Genomic DNA, 21,655 nt, shown 5'->3' with positions numbered 1-21,655 from the left:
AAGGCTTCTTAAGTGGGCGGCACAATGAGTGCTGCAGGGCGACTAATAGCATTTAATTTCAGGCCCTGGGCACAGGGAATACCACTGTACTAGGGACTTTAAAGTACATAAAATTTGCCAATTGGGAGTAAGCCAATGTTACCATGTTTTAGGGAGTGAGCACACCCACTTTAGCACTGGTTAACAGTGGTAAAGTGCACAGATTTCTAAGGCCAACAAAAACAAGATCAGCAAAAATGGAGATGTAAGGCAAAAAGTTTGGAGGAAGATCACCATAAGGTTGACAGGCCTAACATGTTTCCCTCCAGAACCTGACTCTGCTGCCATCATAAGATCAAAAGTGACTCTCCATGTCCATATCTTTCTGGCAAGCAATCAAATGCAAACTCCACTAAGAAAGTGTGCCTTGTCCGCAGCACCAGAGCATGGCTCCTTGCAGTGTTTATCAGGACATAAAGAAAGAAAAGAATATCAATTTCTTGGCCCTGACTCGTCCCAAGTACAGTTTGCGAGAAACAGACAAAGGGACAATTCAATTCAACTCAGTTGTTTCTATATAGCACATATCTACCCAATCATACTTCCAGTGCTAAATGTAACAACCTCTCAGGAATACCTGCATGAACCTTTTGGCTAGATCCACAGAAAAAGTCAGTTTTAAGAAGTTCTCTGATGCAAACTTCCAACTGCTGACTTCTGAGAGAAACAGGAAAGGTGTTCCAAAGCTTGGGAGCAAGATACACAAAGGAGAATCCGCCGCTTCTCGCTCTTTTATCCTTGGGCACTGACAGGAGCCCTTGACTGCTTGACCGAAGAGACTTCCTCGGAACATAGGAGGTAAGTTGGTTCCAGATGATGAGTGGGCCTTTCCAATGGATGGCCCGATGGGCGATTCAAAGAGCCTTGATATGAATTCTCTTTTGAACCGGAAGTCAGTGAAGGGCTACTAGAGCTAGTCCGGCAGATTGGTGCTTAGGTATTTTGTGAAGGACTCTCACTGCAGCATTCTGAACCACTTGGAGTCTTTTTATCAGACATTTTGGACTCCCTAAGTAGAGGGAGTTACCATAGTCTAGGTATGAGTTTATTAGAACATGTACCACTACCATCCCAGTGGATTGTGGTAACTTATATAAGAACTTTCCAAGTACTCTCAGGATGCCAAAACATGATCCTGCATGTTCTCTTACCTGTAATTCCATCGTGAGTTTGTTATCTATCTCGAACCTCAGACTTTTTACTGCTTGGGCAGACTCCAGTAATTCTTATAGTTGTTCTGGCCATGACAATTCCAGCAATCTCGACCTGTGTTTCCCAACCACAAGTACCTCAGTTTTGTTGCCATTGAGTTTCAGATAGCTTGCAGACATCCAGGCTGTGACCTTTTAAGGCATGGCTTAAGTTGAAGGGAGGTTTGTCTGACATTGGGTCTAAGGGCCATGATGATTTGTGTATCATGTGCATATGACACTTAGGCAAGACTGTGTGACCATACTATTTCTGCTTGGGGGGGGAGGGGGGAGTATGTACGGATTAAAAAGTGTTGGGCTCAGTAAGGAGCTCTATGGGACTCCACACTGTAGAGGATGGACAGTTGAGTAAAGTGAACCTTCGCACACCTGAAAGCTCCAGTTTCCTAGGAAGGCTTCCAGCCACTTGATGGTGTTCCCAGTGATTCTGACTTCCCTCATCCCCTAGATGAGGGTAGGATGCAATACAGTGTTGAAGGCCGCACTTAGATCCAACATTATCATTGCTGCTGAACCACCTAGGTCTAGAATTGAACGGAGTTCCTCGTCATTACCAGCCATGCATACTCCATGCTACAGCCTGATCTGAAGCCTGTCTGGGTGGGGTGGAGAATGTCACGAGTTGAATTGGATGGGGTATGGGAGTACCTTCCCTTTGTGTCCTTACTGATGAGGAAGGATCTGGAGGAGAGCTGGTGTGGAGGTGCATAGGATTTAAGTGCTAGGTAGGTCATGTGGTTGACCAATCTGAAACTAAGTAATGACTGAGACAAGAAAGGCTTAAGAGATGAGCCAACTGGGGTTGTGGAGAGTAAAAAATAGCAGAGAATAACCAAGCTACGTAGGAGAAATCATTCTTGAGTGTGATAACCCAATAGATGTTAGGGGGCAGGCGAGAGCTGTGAAACAAAGAGGGAAGCGGTGGGGAGCAGGAGTGAGAGCAGGAATACCAGAGAGAGAAACCAAAATATATTGAAGAGTGTGCCAAGTGGATGGAGAGAACACTCGTGTGACAAATATGAAAGAATGAGGAATAGAAAATGGGAACAAAAAGGAAAAACAATAGGGTGAAAACACAGATTAAATTAATGAGAAACGGACAAGGATCATGTCAAGAACCTAGGTCACAGGAGTGCAACACACTTTCTCCATCCTCTCAGCTTTTATGTGGTACCCATAATCTGTAGAATTTGTAGCCTCTTCCTCACTATGAGTTAAGACGGTCCAGCATGTCCTTATTACCATTAACACATTTTACCCCAAGACAATGCAATAAATAAATACTAATTTGAAGGTTACAAGTTTAAATGACTGCAATGCCAACTCAGATGTCCATTTTTTTTAAGACACTAATTTGAGTATTGTTAATTTCTTATCCACAACACCTAAAATGTCAGAAGTGTGGTATTGCATTGTAGTTGCTTTTATAAGCATTTCATTTCCTTGATGACACCCGTAAGTGACTTGTTGGATGCTTAGCATGTTTCTCTGCACTCTCCTGCTTGATTGGAATGAGGTGGATTTGTGGTGTGACCATTGTGGGGTATGCCAATGTTCCAAGTTTGATGACCAGAAGTGGTGCTCTAACATTTCATATCTCCCTCAGATTGATTGAGGCCTAGGATGCATTTGCATAGGATCTGTGTGGTTGCAAAATTGTGGTTTGTGATTATGCAAAGTGTTTTGGTATCATGCGCTAAGAGTAGCTGCTTGCTTTAGTGTGTTCCAGCAATTGTGTAGCTTATGCATAGAGTGGAGCAAAGTAGAGGGAGCGAAGGATGCACATGTAATCATACCTGCCCATCCTAAGGCAGTAAGTGGTTCTGGTATTTGGTGGGTATGGTGCTGATACATCTGTTGTCCATACTCTCCTTCTGGATGAGATTGGTTCTGGCTTTTAATTCATGTGTTCCTTTATCTCCTTATTGGTGAGAGCCAGGCCTTTATTACCTTTGTAAACCCCCAAGTGGCCTTAGTTGCTTATTGTCTTTGTTGTGAGGAGATTCCATACTTCATCTTTCAGTACAGAGAAGGAGATTCTGCTGATGCACATTTTCTTTTAGTTTTTGATCCCAAGGTCAGTTGCCAAATAGAGGAAATGTCCTTTTCTTTGAATTTAAAGTTGTACTTAAATGCTATTTGAACCTGTGCTATAGTTGGCCCTGTGGGTAATGCCGAGTGTCTTGAAGGAAGACGGTCTTGCCATAGGCAACTTATGTAGAGCATGAAAGTCTGGTGTCATGTGGTAAAGCCAACAAAGGCATGGTACTTATCCTACAGCTGTATTTTTGATTAATTGACATATTTAAAGCAGAAAGAGAGGAGTCCATTGGTATGTCCACTTGTGGTAGTCTAGGTAAAACAGGTCAAGGGTGATGATAGCCTGCAGCTTCTGTGGGAAACCCAGCTAGTGGTTGATGTGTCGAAGAGCTCACAAGGTGTGAAAAGTGTCCTTGTGACTTGATTCACTTGGAGCAGTAATGATAGATCAGAGTCCATGATCACTCCTATATTTCTTACTTCCTCAGATGTCACTGTTCATGCGCCGAAATCCTTGGGTCAGATGGTTGTATTCTTGTTTTGGATAACTTCAGTTCCTAATGGTTCCTTGGAATCCATTGGTCGATGGTCAGGAAGCATTTGTTTAGCCCCTGCCTTTCCAGTTTCTGTGGTTTCTCCAGCCTGAAGGTGATCCATGCAGCGTCAACAAACTTGTAAATAATTAGATTGAAGGACGGGATGAATTTTAATAGTGAGATAACAGAATTGAAGCATGGTATAAAAACCACTTAGTAAAAATAATTGAAGATATACTATTGATGCCTCGATTCAACTGCTTAACCTAGGGCAACAGAGAAACATCAGTCTGCTATTGTAAAACCATGAGATCATGCCAAGAGCAGGAAATGAGGAGGCCAATTGGAAGTTGTTGCACACATGTCTGGAAGTCTTTCGGCTTGTTTTGTGTTGCAGTTTGATCAGTTCTCTCCATCAAGCAAGCACTTCATCAGATCATCATTGTCCAAGCAATGCCATTGAAACTGACACAATCGTAGCCCACACACAATGCTTTAGATCATGGCCTGTACTTCCACTGGGCAGGGTAATGCAGCAGCCTTATGTGGCCACCTAGTGATCGTACACATTAATACAAAAGGCCTAGAAATTTTATTTTTTTCAGTGCTTTACTTGAAGCGTCAGAGACCCGATTGCCATCCCTCCCTAGGAAATCTAATTCTGAGGGCCCGATTCGGATGTAAAAAAGTACAGACCGACACATACTGGGACTGGAGTCCGACCCATACGTCCACACTCCATACGACCGTACGAGTACGATGCTATGCGTGTGATTTCCAAACAAATCTCACATAGTGCAATCCGCACGCCCGAGCCGCACGGTAAACAGTGGCGCCCATAAATGGAACGGATTGGACCAGAAAGACACATACACGCTCCGTACGAGACTACAAGTACGATGCAATTCATGCAAAATGAAAACGACTTGCAAGGAGCACAATCCGGAAGAATGAGACGTACAGGAAACAGTGACTACCATTGAAAACAGGCCGTCGTGACCGACGCGTACTCAAATGCTGCATTAGAACACATTGTGAGTGAGACAGACTCGGAGTACCTCTCGATTGCCGCTGTCAGCTTCATTCCCAGTCAACTGAATGTTTCCATCCTGCACAACAAAACATACGTTTAAATCCTGAGAAAAAGAATCAAACAAGCAATGTCCAAATCAATAAAGAAATAAGAGGGGAGGAGCTACGCGGGCATCCAAGATGGTCGCGTGAGCAGAGAGCTCCCGAGACCCGCGCCGCCCTTCTTTATCTATCCTTCACTTATCCTGATCATTTTGACGGGCTTTTGCAGCGCTATCTTCACTGATGCTAACGATCCTTTTTTGGTCGAAATCGGACCCTGGGGACCATTTTTCTGTCATCTGCAACTTTTTGGCCTGCCCACGGGCGCGACCGGGGACTCGGCTACCTACTGTGGCCGACCCGTAATTCAACAACAGCGGCTGCCTGGCATCTGGCCCACCGGAGGGGTACTGCTTTCACTTTCGGTTTCTAGCCTCATTGTTCCTGTCTCCTCCTACTCTGCCTTCGCCTGCTGCCCTCACAGTCCACACTTTCCTCCATAGGACTGGCAAGGAGGACGCGATACTCCCACTTCACTTGCACGTCGGAGTTTCTGGATTTTTCCTCCTTCTCTCCGCTTCTCCTGGCTACTCGGCCAACATTGAATGCGACATGGCAACAAAAGCGGAGGCCGAAAAACGCAGGAAGGCTGCGACCCGGGGGGGATCGATCCAGTCCAATATGATCGAACGCTACACCCAGCCGAGAGGCTCCCCCGGTGTCACAAGCGTGGGTGCTGAAGGACCTCAAACGGACATGCCGTCTTCTTCGGAAGTATCGCTCCAAGATCTGTTGGCTGCCATCTCTGGACTTAAGGCCGATATGAGTCAGCAATTCGAAGCCGTAGTGTCCAAAATAGACACGGTGGCTGTGGATGTAACTCTTATTCGGGCCGACTTAGCCAAAACAAATGAGCGGGTGAAGGCTCTAGATCTTAAAGCGTCGAGTCTGGTGACGGATATGGCGGAGGCGCAGTCTGAGATTGGTAATCTGCGTGCCTCGCACGATCTGCTGCTCAAGCGTATGGAGGACTATGACAACAGGGCCAGGCGGAACAACATACGCCTAGTCGGAGTGCCGGAATGTGATGGTGCTGCATCGATCGACTTGTTGGTCGAGGAACTTATTGTTGCTAAACTTGCTCCGGCAGGACTCAGTAAGTTCTTTGCCGTAGAGCGCGCCTATCGTTTTCCAGGAGGACAAGTGAAACCAGGAAGCCCACCGAGGCCTATCATTGCAAGACTCTTCCACTACCGGGACAGGGACGCTATCCTCCAGGCCGCCCGTAAACACGGCCCGTTGAAATACGACAATAACTCTGTCTCCATCTATCCTGATTTCACTCCCCAAGTGCAGCGACAAAGATCAGGTTTCCTTGGAGTGAAGCGTCGCTTGAGAGATCGGGGACTGAAATACGCCATGCTGTTTCCGGCCCGACTACGGATTGAATTTCGAGAACGTGCCTACTTTTTTGATCAGCCTGACCGTGCTGCCGACTGGTTGGACTCGTTGCCGGCAGATGACTCTGGGAGCGGAGGCCCTGGTGGTGCGGAAGGTGGTGCAACGGCCCAGGAGTAATATGGGGCCCCGGAGGTTCTGATTGAGACTACGTATTGTACTGTGTAAATTAACTTTGTGCTTTATGGTACTGCCCGTGGCGGTGCGGGAACGGGTGATTTCTCCCTTCCTCCTCGGGGGGTTCTTTGTGTAGATAAGATGGGGCGACAGGCACACTGCAGTTGGGGGTGGCTTTTTAGTCAGCAGGGGTGCAGGGAGGGGGGTGTTGTAACGGGTTTCTGTTTGGGGGTTGGTTTCTGGGGACTGGGTTGTGTTTCGTTTAGTTTGTTCTGTCTCTGTTCCCATGGTATTTCACATTTTGCAATTCCTCTGAACTTTGGGTTGTGCAGGGGGGTGGGGGTGGAATGTCTTTGTCGCAATGGGGGGGGGGTGAAATGCGGGTTCTATCTTGGAACGTAAACGGATTGGGTGATAGGATCAAGCGGGGCATTGTACTGCAATTCTTGAGGCGCCATACCCCAGATGTTGTATTCCTTCAGGAGACCCACTTAATTGGAAACGCTTGCAAGGCCCTAGACCGCCGGGGTTATCGCCTGGTGGCACATGCGGGTTTCACTTCGGGGTCCCGGGGCGTGGGTATCATGGTAAAGTCTTCCCTTGCTATTGACGAGGTTATCCTTGACGACCGTGGGAGGTATGCTGCTGTTTCTGGGAGGTGGGAGGGTAAACAGATCGTGTTTGTTGTTGTCTATATCCCCCCGGGACTGCAGGCTACCACGTATGCCGATCTTGGCAGGACTCTCCTTGGGCTTCCGGATGGATTGTTAATCCTGGGCGGGGACTTCAATTCTGTTATGTCCGGTGAATGTGATCGACTTCCCCCTAGGGTATTGTTGCCGTCCCAGATGTGGCTCAGTGAGATGGCTGATACTTTTGGATTGGTAGATGTCTGGCGCTCACTACACCCCACACTCCAACACTACACTTTTCACTCTGGTGCACATGGCAGCCTCTCCCGTATCGATTATTTTTTTATGTTAGCCTCCACTCTGTCCACTGTTCGGGAGGTACGACATCTTCCCCGGGGTATCTCGGACCACTCCCCCTTGCTGATTACGATTTCTGTGGGTGGTCTACTTGGCAACAGGGTCCCCCCGATTCCTCCCTGGCATTTCCGGAACCCCCGGCTCCGCTCAGATTTGGTCAAGGCGATTGATTGCTACTTCAATGAGAATGTGGGCTCGGTCACTTCCCCCACGGTTCTTTGGGAGGCCTTCAAGACGGTTATTAGGGGCTCCGCCCTATCATTCATTGCTGCAGAGCGTAGGGTAAAGAGGGAGGCTGTTTTGGCTCTCGAAACCGAGATTACTGCGCTTGAAAGTGAGTTGGGTGGGAATGACACGCCTGCACTGCTGCACACTCTGGAATTGAAGCAAGCAGACTATAAAGCCTGTGTCACGGATGCTGCTAAACTGATGCGAGCGAATCAACTAGGCCGACTGTATGATGTGGGTGACAAGGCTAGCAAGCTCCTTGCGTGGCTGGATAAGGCTGAACGAGCGAGTCGTGTTGTACCTGCCATTGTTCGTGAATCTGGTGAGAGTGTCTCTGATCCGGGTGAAATTGTTGAATGCTTTGTGGACCACTTCCGGAAGGTTTACACGCCTGTTAGTGATCGTGATGAGGCCGACTCCAGGCTACTATTGCGAGACATTGCCCTACCCACTGTTTAGGATGAGGATGGTCTTGCCCTGGAGGCCCCTTTTACTGTTGATGAGATTGCCCTCGCTATCCGATCCTTGCGCTCGGGAAAGGCGATGGGCCCCAATGGACTCCCCATTGAACTCTATAAACTTTGTCCGGACAAGATGGCCGCCCACCTGCGTCACATGTTTCTCGAGGCGGTTGAGGCTGGATGCCTCCCCCTTGAGCAGCGCCTCGCTACCATAGTAGTCATTTATAAGGACGGCAAACCTCGTGACCGCTGCGCCTCATACCGCCCCATTTCTCTCCTTAACGCGGAACCCAAAATCCTTGCCAAGGTACTGGCCAATCGGTTGCTTAAGGTGATTTGCGACCTGATCCACCCGGATCAATCCGGTTTCATCCCCCATAGGAACACTGCCCTTAATCTGCGTAGGCTCCATAGCGTTCTCGCGAGAGCTTCAATTCTCGCTGAGCCGGCAGTGGTCGCTTCCCTGGACGCCACAATGGCTTTTGACACTATCGAATGGCCCTACCTATGGGCGGCCCTCGCTAAATTTGGCTTTGGCCCTAATTTCATCGCATGGGTCAAGCTCCTTTACGAACGGCCACTGGCTCAGGTCACGGTAAATGGTAGATGCTCGGACCCCTTCCCCTTAGGCCGTGGCACGCGCCAGGGCTGTCCGCTCTCCCCGCTTCTATTCGCATTGGCGCTCGAGCCCCTTGCCGCATGGCTTCGGTGGGAACCCTCTATTAAAGGGATCAGATGGTCCCCAGACCTCGAGGATCGTGTCTCCTTGTACGCGGATGATATCCTCCTTTATCTCACTTCCCCTCAGGAGTCGCTTAACGTTCTCTTCGACGTTCTCACGTCCTTCGGTAAGAACTCGGGACTTATCATCAACTGGACCAAGTCCTGTGTCTACGTCATAGCTGGGACTCTGCCGCCTCTACCCCGCAGGTTTCCCATTCTGGTGGCGACCGACGGCTTTAAGTATTTGGGGATCTATGTATCCATGACCTCCTCGGTCTGCTACGAGCGAAACTTGTATGCTCCGCTCCGTAGACTTAAGCAAGACGTTCGACGGTGGCGCGATTTGCCATTATCCCCATTGGGCCGAGCGGCACTCTTTAAAATGATGTCGCTCCCCCGATTTCTTTACGCCCTGCAAAATTTTTTCGACCCTGTCCCAGCTCGCTACTTCCGCGAAGTTGAGAGTTTACAGCGACAACTGATTTGGGATGGCCGTGCCCGCATTGCTTTGTCCAAGCTCACGCTCTCCTGGTATGATGGTGGTATTGCGTTGCCGGATATTAGACGGTATTACTGGGCCTCGCACCTGAGTGCTATCAACCATGCGACCTACGCTCCGGAGCCCGCTCCCGCCTTTGCCTTGGATAAACTGTTGTTACCCGGTGGCAATTTTAATAGGGCTCTGTATTCAAAGGCACCCTTTCGACTCCTTACGGGCCCGACAAAATGTGCAGTGCGGGCATGGAGGGACGCTACCGTGGCCACGGGCTGGGGTGGTAGGCTGACACGTATGACGCCACTGTATGATTCGGAACGGTTGGGCAACCTGTGGAAGACGAAAGGATTTGAGAAATGGGACATGATTGGGATCAGCACGGTGGAGGATCTATGGGCACGGGGCGCGGTTAAATCCTTTGAGTTATTGAAACTGGAATACCGGCTCGATGATAGAGAGCACTTCCGGTATATGCAGGTGAGGCATGCCTTGTCTTCCGTCTTTCCATCTGGTACCGACATTCCGCAGTCCTCCCCTTTGGAGGATCGAGTTCTAGACGGCCACGTCCCCGATAGTACCATCTCCTTAATCTACAAAAAGCTTATTAACAACAGGGCTGACCAACTTGAGAAGCTCCGGGCTTCCTGGACGGCTGACGGACTCGAATTAGATGACGAGGACTGGCAGTCAGCTGTGTCCTCCCCTAAGGAGGTGGCTATTCCGGCTCGGCTTCGCTTTGTCCAGTTGAAGATCCTCCACCGAGTGTACCTGACTGGAGTGCGTCTGGTGCGAATGGGTTTGGTTTCGGATGGACGATGCAGGCGTGGGTGTGGGATGGATGGTACCTTTCTTCATGTTCTGTGGGAATGCCCGATGATTGCAGCTTATTGGTCCAGGGTGCATGATGTTATGAGTCGTGTCACTGGGATCCCACTCCTTCCCGAAGCACGACGTTGTCTGTTAAATGTGTGGGAACCGTCTGATTGTAATGCTGCCCAGACACTTTGGGTTACCCTGGGCAACATGGTCGCAAAGAGAGACATCGCGCAGCTCTGGGGCTCCCCTAGATTACCATTGCTCAGTGCCTGGAAAGAGAACATGGACTGGTCCATGTTCCGAGAGAAGACGGTGTATGAGGCTCGGGGGCGTCCAGGGAAGTGGTCCAGAGTCTGGGCTCAGTGGAATACTTATCGCGGAGATATCTGTTCTCCTCCGCTTGACTATGAGGTCCCTCTCCCCTCCTCTCCATGATTTACGTTCCTCCTCCAATTTCACTACATGCTTTGTTTTCCCTCTCGTGCTCACCCCCCCCTTGCCATGTGTCCTTCTTTACTAAGTCACTTTCTCCCCCCACCTCCAGCGACCCTTGCCACTATGATACCATGTGTTTGTGTGTTGTTGTTCTTTTCGACAAAAACATAAAATTAAACCTTTCTTATCCTATTTGTATGATGCTATGCTCTAACCGATAATGTGGACTTGAGAGATTGCTTTAGCAACGTACTGTCTCATAATCTACTTTTCACTCAGCCTGTTTCTGTCATAGCGGCCGGCCCTGCGGGGTTGTAGGCAGACGCTGTGTATTGTGCATTCGTAAATAAAGGTTTAAAAAAAAAAAATAAAAAAAAATAAAGAAATAAGAAAAAAATCATGAACAAAGGCACACCCACAACTCCACCTACATTAAGGCCCAAATAGCTGCTTTCTCCGAGTAATATAGAACTAGGTCCTAACATGTAAAAACATAACAACAAATACAGCAAGGTATTAGAACTAAACACCAACAAACACTGTCAGCCATCTTGCCAAACCTGTCACACCATGTCACAGGGAAGCTGAGTTACAGGAAGGAAGATCGGGTCTGCTGGGAGGGTGGGTGTCACCAAAAGCTTGATGGGAGTTGTAGTCACAGACACCAGACCCCCTCCCACATGGTCCATCAAGCCCACTCTGAACCATGTTCACCTCACAGGGAGTGGAAAAGTACTGACAATATGGCTGACACTGGGCCCTGCTATGGGGAGTACAAGGGCCTGGTGGGGGTTGTGCACCAACATACACCAGGACACCACTGTCAGCCATCTTGCCAGCACTGTTACACCACCTCACAAGGAAGCTGAGTCACAGGAAGGAAGGTCGGGTATGCTGGGAGGATGGGTGTAGCCAAAAGCTTTATGGGAGTTGTAGTCACAGACACCAGACCCCCTCCCACAAAGTCCATCAAGCCCACCCTGAACCATGTTCACCTCAGTGGTAGTGGAAAAGTACTGACAATATGGCTGACACTAGGCCCTGCTATGGGGAGAACAAGGGCCTGGTGGGGGCTGTGCGCCAACAGACACCAGGACACTACTGCCTGACACCCAGAACTTTAACTTGTACTCTCTGCAATGGTAGCATCCTACAGAGGGGATTAGCTGGCCTCTGTGGGAGAAGGAGGGCCTGCAAGTACACCAAATACCAGCAATCCCGCTAATATACACACCTTCACAGCAGGAACAAGTACACCCCTTGGGACCACTCACACAACAAGTAAATGCCCTGGCAAGATGTCTGACACATGGGCCAGATGTATGAATTGGCTGCAATTCCCACCTATGCATTTGCCCCCTCAACTCCCTTCACACTGACAGCCTTTGCAACTGTATGTATCCTCTCACTGTCTGGGCCTGCAGTATGACAGGGGTGCCCCCTGGTCTGGCTGTGAAGGTTTGTGCCCTCTATGACAATTGGGGAGGTGCAACCAGAGCACATACCAAAATCCACACCCCAAACCACGAACACACCATTCACAGGTGACACATGACAGTGAATGGAATGGCCACAACAACATAGCTGACACCGTAGCAAGGTGTCATTTACACAAAGCACTGTAGTGATCTGCATTCCACTCCTACATCGTGCAGCATTGATTGCATCCCTCACACAACACTACCCTCACTGTCATTGTCACTTGCAACACAAGGAGTAACCTGGCCTGGGTAGGAGTAGGTATACAACTCACAGCAGCATAAGTCAAACACACAAACCCCTGGCACTCACTCTCATGAGTATGGGATAGTCTGCGTTTTGCCATGGATGACATTGACCACATAAATGACATCACCACGCACAGAACTCTGCCTCAACATCATTAGCTACGGACAACACCATCCAATGTGTGAAATTATATGTGAACTAGGGACACACAGAACAAAATAGTATTTCCACAGTGAATGCAGCCATACTGTACTGTGACCATGTTGTTCAGATACAACAATATTACTCACAAATACAAGCACAAATGCCAGCACACATCGTCCAAACATGCTACACATCACCTGTGGAAGTGCATGTATCTCATTCTTAAAGTACTAATGTTGAGAGGAGGGACACACCTGTGTCAGGCACATGAGGGCACATGAGTAGCAATGCCCATGTACAGTCAAACAATCATGAAATGAGATGTCCATGCACACAGCTCTTTGTGCCCATCAAAATGCTCAAGCATCAAATGACATTGTGCTAAACCAAAATAGACACCTGTCTCTGACAATGTAGGACAATGCAATATACATGCACTCATCATGATGTGCTGTGGCACCTGTAATGTGTGTGAACCGTTGATGTGTGCAGAAACATTACATACATTGTGTGTCTCTTCCACCCACAGGGGATGCTGGGGACACAGCAAAAACAGAAGAGGAATCCCAGTCACATCACCTGTGGAAGTGCATGTATCTCATTCTTAAAGTACTAATGTTGAGAGGAGGGACACACCTGTGTCAGGCACATGAGGGCACATGAGTAGCAATGCCCATGTACAGTCAAACAATCATGAAATGAGATGTCCATGCACACAGCTCTTTGTGCCCATCAAAATGCTCAAGCATCAAATGACATTGTGCTAAACCAAAATAGACACCTGTCTCTGACAATGTAGGACAATGCAATATACATGCACTCATCATGATGTGCTGTGGCACCTGTAATGTGTGTGAACCGTTGATGTGTGCAGAAACATTACATACATTGTGTGTCTCTTCCACCCACAGGGGATGCTGGGGACACAGCAAAAACAGAAGAGGAATCCCAGTCACACACCCTGGATGAGCAGGAGCACCCTCTATGTCCTTTTCGGACGATGATGAACGACCTGGAACCTCTGGTGTGGCTCCGCTTCCAGCCCCAGAAGCTGCAACATCAGCACACCCTGCCACCATTCCTGGACGATCTGCAAACACTTCAATCACCTCTGCCAACACAGACAGACCAAGGTAACAGGATAACGACGTCACAGGTACACAGGGGAGCCAGGAGCTGACGGACAACAACACCAGTTCCAACACAGACAGGGGCCCAGTGTTGCCCGTGCCTGCCAGGGCATGTCCTGCCCATGTGGGTAGGGGTGCTGTGAGGGTGGTCAGGGCGAGGCCTCAGCCTTCAGATGGGGCTGGACTGTAGGAAGATCTGCAGTTGGGGCGCATCATAGATGCGTACCAGGAAAGCCCTGGAGGATTTGGCCAGGTTGTGGGGATCCTCAAGTACATGCAATAACAGCTGGCTTTACATCATGCCACAATGGACTCCCACATGTCCCGGGTGCAACAGCACATGACCTGGATAGAGTCAAAAATGGACAAATTATATGACCTTACGGTGGTGCACAAAGAAATACTGACAAGCCTCCACCAGATAGCCAACAACATGACCATACCTTCCCGTGTGCCCACTACATCAGTTGCCACTACATCACCAACAGCCACAGGGAGGGAGTTAGACTCTGGCGGAGAGTCCTCTGTACCTCGGCAGCCTGCACATGAGGGTCCCCCTGGAAAGAAGAAGAGGGGTCGTTCAAAGAAGAACAAGTAAGGGGCAGATGGCCATGCACACCCACAAGGACGTGATTTCCTGTTCTAGATTTCCTTCAATATGTGCAATGCGTTTACCTTGTGGACTGTTGCTGAACTCCCACACATGTGAAGGAGGGTCTAAGTTGGACCAATGTTCCAAAGGACTGTGGACTTTACTCTAGAAATGTCATCAATCAACACTACCAACTGCACTGTGAGCTTTGGATTCCTAATGCACTGTACAGCACTTTCACTTGCGTATAACTTTCCAACACATGCATGTAAATACATTTACTACAACACAATACATGGGTCTGTTGTGCCTGAAACTTGGTTTGTATCATTTAGAGGATTACCTGTGAAAATATGTCTGTGCATGGAAACTAATACAGCTATGTAAACACAGTCATGTGAGTCATGGTGATGTGACACATGTGAGGTAGACTTCCCGCTACGTCAATACAACACATACTTACCATGCCCATCTAACTCATCGTCCTAACTCATTTGAACAGAGAATGTAGTGGGATGCATGTACACAACACCCATCCTTAGCCTGTGGCAATCTCCACACAGGTACAGCATGCAAATGAATGTTGGATGTGTGGACACAGACAAAGCACATTCCAAAGTAATGCACAGGTTTATTACACCAGCAAAAGTCATAAGTCCTCAACAGATGGAGGTAACCTCACGTGACAGTGAGCACAAAGTCAGAAACTGGTAAACCATATAAGTCCAGGGGTGTGTGGCACATCATGGTTAGGACAACGGCAGCCTGCAGTCTGCAATATGAATACGTGATTTGGGGGGTCACACATGACCAAACAACAGTCATAGGACACAGTGGAGCACAGACATACAACACAATTAGAATACTTGAATGACAGCATACATCTACAATACATATGCCAGACACTAAGCTCAAGATACCTGGACACAACACAGTTACAATCCCAACACTGTTTGGTAGTATATACTTAATAGTAGGACACATCACTGCAAGCAGCCTGTCAATGAGCAACAGACACACTTCAGCAGCAACATTGCAAAACCTACATATGTCAGCCAATTACAAAACATAGGCAACATATCACTGTATACTCACTATCATGTGAAGAAGTTGTTAATGAGCTGTGTTCATACATCCCCCTCACCCTCATCATCACTGGCAACATGTCCAAGAGCAGAATCCTCCACGGCAAGCGGCTGTTGGTCATCATCATCCAGGAAGAGAGGCAACTCATCCTCACTGCCAGGTTGTGTAGCATGCAGCACACAATAACGATTTTGCACACCTTGTCAGGGCCATATTGGAGGGCACCTCCGGTCTTGTCCAGGCAGCGGAATCTGATTTTCAGTAGGCCAAATGTCCGCTCTATCACTCTCCTGGTCCGCCCATGTGCCTCATTATAATGGTTCTCCGCAGGTGTAACAGGGTTCCTGAGGGGGTTCAGCAACCACGGCATGTTTGGGTATCCAGAGTCACCTAAATACAAACAAACAAACATTCAATGGATTGGAGAAGTGGGTGAATCTCTAAAGTTGCCCAAACACACAAGGGAAACAGATATTACACACCAACAAGCCAGGCACGCAGGTTCTGCAGCTGTGTCATCATGTTTGGTATCTGACTCATCCGCATGAAGTAAGCGTCATGCACAGAACCTGGGAAATGTGCACACACATGTGGTATGGTCATGTCTGACAGACATACCACCAAGGCATTAATAGAGTGGAAATGTTTTCTGTTCCGGTATGTCTGCTTATGTGCCTTTGGTGGCACCAAAGCAACATGTGTGCCATCTATGGAGCCTATGACAAGTGGCATTCTTCTCAAGGCATAAAAGTCACTCTTATTCGCACTGAATTTTCCTAGGGTTTGGAATTGGATGTACCGGTTCAGGATTAACAACATTGCCTCCAATACATTGTGAAGCACATGACTGAACATGGTCTGTGACATCCCACTAGCACTAGCCACAGTAAACTGGAAGGTACCTGTGGCAAAGAAGTATAGGGCTGCCATCACCTTCACCTTGGGGGTCAGCGCTGATGGATATGTCCTGCCAGGTTGCAAATGTGGTGCCAACTGCTCCACCAAATCCTCAATTAGTGGCCTTGTGAGGCGGTACCGCCGGATGCAGTCACGTTCATACTTGGTTGCAAGGTCTGTGAACGGTCTATGGACAGCTGGTCTCCTGCAATACATAGGTGACCCTACATATGTGGCAATGGCCATGCACAATATCACATGCAACTTCAGAAATAGACACAATAACGTGTTGTGTGTGCTGTTGGGCATGGACAACAATGTCAGCTATGTGCCCCTCACATAACATCTAAGCTCTACATGTTCACACAACAAGTGCTAAGCTGTGCTGGGAACAATAAACGTGGCCTCTCTCAGTACATCATCACACAAGTCACATACCCAAAACACACCTCAGTGACTAGGGCGGACAGATGTGTTGCCCACATGACTGGTATTTGCCTGTCACACACACAACTATCTTGTCTTGTCACAAGGTCAGTGACATTATGTAGCATCAGATGTACATGTAACAACACACCCACAAAACACACATAATGTGCTACCAGATTGTTGCGCAGTAAAAAAGGAATGCCTGTCACAGGCACAACAGCGACTCACATGTCAAAAACACATGGATGGTGATGACGATTGCCAACTACCACAAATAATCAGAGACGTGTGTAGCACAATACGCACACGCTCTGCATCAACACCACAATGTCAGCTGTGGGACACCCAGTGACACACAGTCCTTTTCACCTATGAGTCAGGGTGTCTGTAACATGTCAGCACACAATGGGCACCTAAAACTGTATACATGCCTTGGGGTGTGATCTGCACAGTTGTAAATGACAGTGGTGATGTGCATTGCACACAATGGTGCCTGTCCCCATCATACCTTGCAAAGCCTGGGAGTGTGTGTCACTAAGTGCAACAGACAATATCCCAGGTGGTCCCAAATACTCACACAGGTAATATATCCTGAGATGTCGCATCATACACTGTGACAGGCTGTTCATATGCTGTTGAGCAACTGAGTCCATGGTAAGGTATTGTGTGTGTAGCATCACTTAGCAATTGCCTGCGATGATGACCGATGCGTGTGAGCTCTCAGGAGACGCATCGTCCACCTAGGGACCAATCCGTGCGCAAGCCTATGCTAGTGCCTCCAATGGTGACCGATGCATGTGATTTCTCAGGAGACGGGTACACTGACTGAGCGAGACGTGCGCACGCCTATGCTATTGCCTGCAATGAAGACCGATGCGTGTGAGTTCTCAGGAGATGCGTTGTACACTGACTGAGCGGTACGTGCGCACGCCTATGCTATTTCCTGCAATGGTGACCGATGTGTGTGAGTTCTCAGGAGACGGGCCGTACACTGACTGAGTGAGATGTACGCACGCATATGCTATTGTCTGCAATGGTGGCTGATGCATGTGAGTTCTCAGGAGACACGTCGTACACTGAGTGAGACCGGCGCACACCTATGCCATGCCTGCAATGGTGACCATTGCGTGTGAGTTCTCAGGAGTCGCGTCCTACACTGACTGAGCGATACGTGTGCACACGTAGGCTATTGACTATCATGGAGACAGACGCAGGTAATTTTTTAAAAGAAACGTCGCACACTCACGGCCAGAGCCGTGCGCATGCATTGGCTATTGGATGTATTGGACATGGACGCGGATTTGATCGTTGTACAAATAGTGTCCAAATAAAATTCAGTTAGCTCCCTACAACAATGTATCAACAGCAACGGGGTGATGTAGTTGAATTTTTGAACCATTCAAGAGGCGTATACGAAGTGTAAAATGCAATTGATTGGCCATTTTCATAACATGCAAATGTGACGGACCTATCACATAGGTCGCCTGGGACAGATTCAGCTCTGCAGCACAGATATAAGAGTGTCTGTTGCCCAGAGACTTCACTAGCCTGCACCAACTGCTACAGCATTACAACTCCGCTACCACTGCTGCTGTCTTTGCATCCTCTGGCTTCAAGAATGGCACGTACTGTGGAGAGAGCTCCAGCCTTCACCGAGGAGGAGAACCAGGCACTGCTGGACAGCCTCCTTCCACAGTACACCAAGCTGTATGGGAAACGAGGGGAGCAGGTGACAGGAGACAGTACAGACTCATTGGTCAGACAGGCCGTTGGCATTTTGTACCACATGCAAATCAGGATACTGCAGTATTGTCAGTTGTCCTGCATGCACTCCTTTGTAGCATGGACTATCATGACATGAGGCCCTCATGGTGTCTGGGAATGGAATCATATCCATCATGTTAACAGTCACCTTGGCCATCCCATTTCCGCACATATTTACAGAGTCACTGGAGAGAGATGTGATATGTGCGTAGTGACTCATTACACTCACAATCCTTGCAGATCTGACACCTGGCCCTTTGTGGGGCATGTTTGCACATATACTTAGTGACATCATACATGCCCCAGACGGATGTGTCCATCCCCAGGATGGGTACTTGGGGCATTGTTTACTGGCAGGATGACAAGTGGCTGGTTCACATATGTGTCAGTCATTTTTACTATGCTTATCAGATGATGCCAATGCTCTGTGATGTGCTGCAGTTACAGTCATGTGTCAGCTCAATACAGGTGACAAATGTGAATATGTTTTTCTTCATTGTTTGCGGCAGCATCAACTACTACAGGAAGAGACTCCTCCACGGACCAAGAGGAGCGGCAGAGCCAGACTGTGTCTTCCGTGGAGGAGCTGGAGGGACCCAGTGGCACGGAGGGTGAGGGGAGCCACACTGAGAAACACTCAGCTGCAACCACCTCAGCTGAGGATGCATCGTTCCAGTGATGACTCCCTTGTGGAGGCGGGTGTCAGCAGCCCCAAAACAACAGCTAGCACGTCTGTCCCCGCCACCATCACCATCTCCACCTGCCCAGCTGCTCCCATCCCTGATGTCCGTGGAGGCTCCTGTGTTAGGGAGCATGTCTCCTTCAGTCCAGGCACCACACCTACTGCTGCCGTCTCCCCTGCTGCCCTGAGTGTGTAGTCTGTGGACCTGCTTAAGTAGATCCATGTAGGGCAGACATCGGTGCTGAGTGTCCTCTATGCTCACACCGGTCTGTTGACACAATTAGTGTCCTTCATGGAGGGCATCTCATCAAACATGTCTGCCCAACAGCGGACCATTCAGTCCATTTACTCCTCGCTGATGGCAGCAGTGTTCCTCCTCCAACAGTCCCTCACCCTTCCCACCCGTCCCACCTCGGCCCCATCCACAATGTCCACTACCCTACCTACCCAACGCACACTCACACAGGCACAGGCAAGCACATCATCAGGCCCAAGCAGCACACTGCAACGCAAGGCAAGGTCTAGACGTGCAAGCACGCACACTCCGGGGACTGACAGCACACACACAGGGGATAGGGCACAGACACACAGACAAGCATCCACAACCACTCCGCAGTCCTCAGATACCTCTCCCTCCAAAACCCATTCCCTCGCCTCACCTGCAACACCCACTTCCCAGAAACTCTTCCTCTGTGACCTTGGCCTCGTCTCCAGCGCCCCATCTGATCCCACTCATAAGGGAAAGAGCCGGTCACCACGCACAGAGGGGAGTTTCCCTGCCACACGGACACCCTCCCCCAGCCACAGGGACACTTAGGCCCCCATATGCAAATCCCCCAGGAACAGGAGGAGCAAGACCCCTCCCCATTCATGCACCACCACCACACAGTCTCTGTCCTCCAGCCCCAAGCCCACCATTCCCACAGTCGCCCCGCCACACACTGCCTCAGGTTCTCCACACACAGATACACCCTCCCCAAAGTGATTAGGCTCTCCCCCCTACCACATGCACTTCACCCCCCCACTTCACACCCTCAGCCTGATCCTGTGACTGTTGTGGAGTCTGTGTCCTCCCCATCTGTCCTGCCCACTTCACCTTTGCCCCAAGACACTACCTTTAACATTGGCACTGCAGTGGAGACCCCCTCCACCCCATCTGAGTTGGGTACTGCTGTGGTGACAGTGCCCACTGTGTCAGACACCCCCAACTGCATTTGCCACTGACACTCCTGCACCCACCACCCCTCACCTGCCCCATACTGCGATCCCGTGGTCCGGTGCCTGAAGTGCCTGGCCTGACCCTATGTATGCCCCTCCAAGGGGAGATGTCCCCTGGCTGTAGCAGTGTAGGCAAGCAATGTGGGACACTCATTTCTGTACAACACCTAATAGACAAAATTAATGAACTGGCCATGGGCCTTTATGTTCTCTTTGGTTTCAGAACATCACTAATTTGAAGCCGAATAAAGCGAATTTTCATTTAAATGTTGTTTTGCATATGCTGTACATGATGTTGTTAATGTGTATCCTGAGTTGCAGTTGTAATACCTGTAATGTAGCTATTGATTGTTTTTCGATTGTGATGGACTCCATTTGGTCCCTGGTATCTGAGTCCTATTACAGTATGTATCCATGTCATCCTTTGCTGCAATGATACATACAATTTGGCACTGGGAGCCTGACAATTCCTTTGCTGTGTCACATCTGTGGCTTGCACTGTGGCACTTATGTTGTGCTTACACGTTTGCACAAAGTTATTTCTTAGAATAGTGGGCACTTCTACACTGGACATGCAGGGTTTAGCAAAAATAGCAACCAAGTCATCTGTGGCGTCAGTGCAACTTGCCATACATGTTAATTGAGTGTATGCAGATGACTTAAATACCCTTGTGTACACAGTCTGATGTGACCTGAGCTTTCAGTGTGCTGTAGTTGTTGGCTCACTAACCACAATTTAGGCAGACATGACAGGCCCTGCACAGACTACCTTTTGCACACCTGACCTTCCACAGGAGTGGAGTCACCTCATGGCAGTGTGTCATTCTGTGAAATTGCCTGAACCCATGGGGTATGTTCTGTGAGCATGTTTCTGTGTGTTACCTTCCATTTTTTCTACATAGCCTGTATTCCCTACAGATGTCCATGTCTGTGATGCTTGATGAGTTGGCCTGTGTTCATCCAAGATGTTTGCCCAGTGTTTTCTGGGTTGTAGGTGCATGGGAAACTACTGACCATTAGCGTGTCATCGCCACAGTGTGTTTGTTATTAGGGTCTGGGAGGTGGGCAAACACAAGTGTGACATATTTAGGATTTGCCAAGGCAGTTTAGTGTTTCCAACATCAAGTGGATTTTCCTATGTGGTATCTTTCTGTGACTGGGTCACTTGTATGTGTGTGTGACTGTTCTCACTGCTCAGATTCAAATGTGCACGGTTTTAAGGTTGCAACATTTGTTCATTGTGGGTCTTCTTGTGTTCTTCATTGTTCTGGGACTGTGGCAGGGATCCCAATTATTCAGATACATTTCACACCAGGCACATGTACCGCATATTGTGCAGGGTGGCAGACATTCACAAGGGTT

General features: G+C 48.8%; 1 long non-coding RNA gene across 1 annotated transcript in view; it reads left to right on the top strand.

The window, feature by feature from the left end:
* LOC147732375 (uncharacterized) overlaps positions 1 to 14,602 on the top strand; it is an 85,549-nt gene extending 70,947 nt beyond the window's left edge. The window contains exon 3 of the long non-coding RNA XR_015308463.1: positions 13,407 to 14,602. This is a non-coding gene — a long non-coding RNA (uncharacterized LOC147732375). The remainder of the gene's footprint in view (positions 1 to 13,406) is intronic.
* The last annotated feature ends 7,053 nt before the right edge of the window (positions 14,603 to 21,655 follow it).

Source organism: Lissotriton vulgaris, chromosome 2_1 (genome assembly GCF_964263255.1).
Source record: "Lissotriton vulgaris chromosome 2_1, aLisVul1.2, whole genome shotgun sequence".
Classification (NCBI taxonomy): Eukaryota; Metazoa; Chordata; class Amphibia; order Caudata; family Salamandridae; genus Lissotriton; species Lissotriton vulgaris.
Note: the sequence above shows the minus strand (reverse complement) of the source record. Positions and strands in the feature narration are given on the sequence as shown.